Genomic DNA, 1771 nt, shown 5'->3' with positions numbered 1-1771 from the left:
AAACTCCCGACGGGCTGCCCCCCACACACCACCCGCGCCGTGAAAGGCTCCCTCTTGTTTTGTTCCTCCTGGCCCGTGGCAGATTTGGGGGACACAGCTTCATCTTGCTGGCCACATCAAAGCAGTGATTATGCAAATGCTCCCACTTTTTTTTTTTAGGGAATTATTTATCACACAATAACCCCCCTGCCAGGGGGGGAAACAATAGATCAGGCTAGATAGCGCTGCTCGCCCGAGGCTGCGGGGGCCGGGGGGACCCCGCGCGGTTTATTGGCCTAACCTAATTTCACTAATTCTCTTTTCACACATTTTGGGCTGGGTTTTTTTTTCTTTTTCCTCCCCCCTCCTGTCGGGATGTCGCTCCAAGGGCCGGGTTTCACGCTCCCAGGATCCAGAGGGCACAGGGAGGGATTCGCGTGCTGAGCGTTTTATTTAATTAAAACATTCAGGAGCCTCCGCTGGTTTTTAATGATTTCCAGGTGTTTGTACCCAGAAGTCACAAAGTGCTCCCGAGTGCACGGGGCGATGATTGAAGGGCCTCAGAGGTCCGTGGTGACATCCCTGTGCACACTGAGCCAAATCCCCTGTGACTTGGGATTCATCCGTCCCTCGGACAGGCAGAGAAAGGAAATTCTTCCTCTTTAAACACACAATTTTTCCTCTGTAATATTTATTTCCTATGGCCTTCTTGGAGAAATCCATCAGCCTGAAGAAGTGTGATAACTGTTTATCCATCCATCCATCCATCCATCCATCCATCCATCCATCCATCCATCCAGTGTTTGCTGTCAACATCTTCTGTGCCAAGAGGCAAAGGTAAGTAAACTTACAATGAACTTATCTATATATAAATATAGATACAAATATAAATATCTGTCTGTACTGTGTTTAATGCAGTTTCCTGAAAAAGCTGTTGCCCACGGACCGTGTGTAAGTGCCATTTGCCTCCATAAGGCCCTACCAGCACTGGCAGCTCTCACTGAACCCCAGTTTCACCAGCACCAGCCCCCCCAGTCCCGTCATTCCCAGTCTCCAGCACGTGAGGCAGAATAAGCAGCAACCCCAAAGTTACGAAAATTAGAGCTTTTTATTTATATTTTCTCACAAGGACAATCCCTTTGCTCTTCAGCTGTAAATACATACTAGAATAAACTCTGTAAATTATACAAAAAAATACATATTTTCCATGAAATCTGTCTTTATAATAAATAAATGTGAACACGTGTGTGGCTGATCGCTGTAATGTTCCGTGTCTGTTGAGGTTTTCAGTCTGTTGATTTATTTTTAATCTCCTGAAAGAAGGGGGGAGTTCCTCATCCCCTAAAGGTCGAAATAAATAATGTATGAGGAGATCCTTCCCCATTGCCCCCCTCCCGATTTTCCTCTAGGGTTTTTTTCCCTTTTGATAGAGTTCAGCCTAAATTTCCACGCTTGCATTCAGCCCTCACAAAGCCTACAAATTATACAATGACTTCTAACCTGGACCCCTAACAAAACAATTTACTCTTTTTTTTTTCGCTTTCCCCCCCCCCTCCCGCCTATAAATCATAAGGGACAGATGGCAAAGGGGGGAGCCGGGGAAAGGGCGCGGGGCGAGGGAGAGGGGGGACACAAAAGCCCCGGTGACAGATCTGGGAAACTGGACAAAGTGCACATCGGAGAGAGAGAGAAAGAGAGAGAGAGAGACGGAAAGTTTGGTTTGGCAGGTGCCGTTCCCACAGCCCGCCCTGCCCTGGGAAAACGGGCAGATGCCGCCCCGCGGGGAGCCCCG

Source organism: Acanthisitta chloris, unplaced genomic scaffold (assembly GCF_000695815.1).
Source record: "Acanthisitta chloris isolate BGI_N310 unplaced genomic scaffold, ASM69581v1 scaffold20709, whole genome shotgun sequence".
Lineage (NCBI taxonomy): Eukaryota > Metazoa > Chordata > Aves > Passeriformes > Acanthisittidae > Acanthisitta > Acanthisitta chloris.
This window is presented reverse-complemented; position numbering follows the sequence as displayed.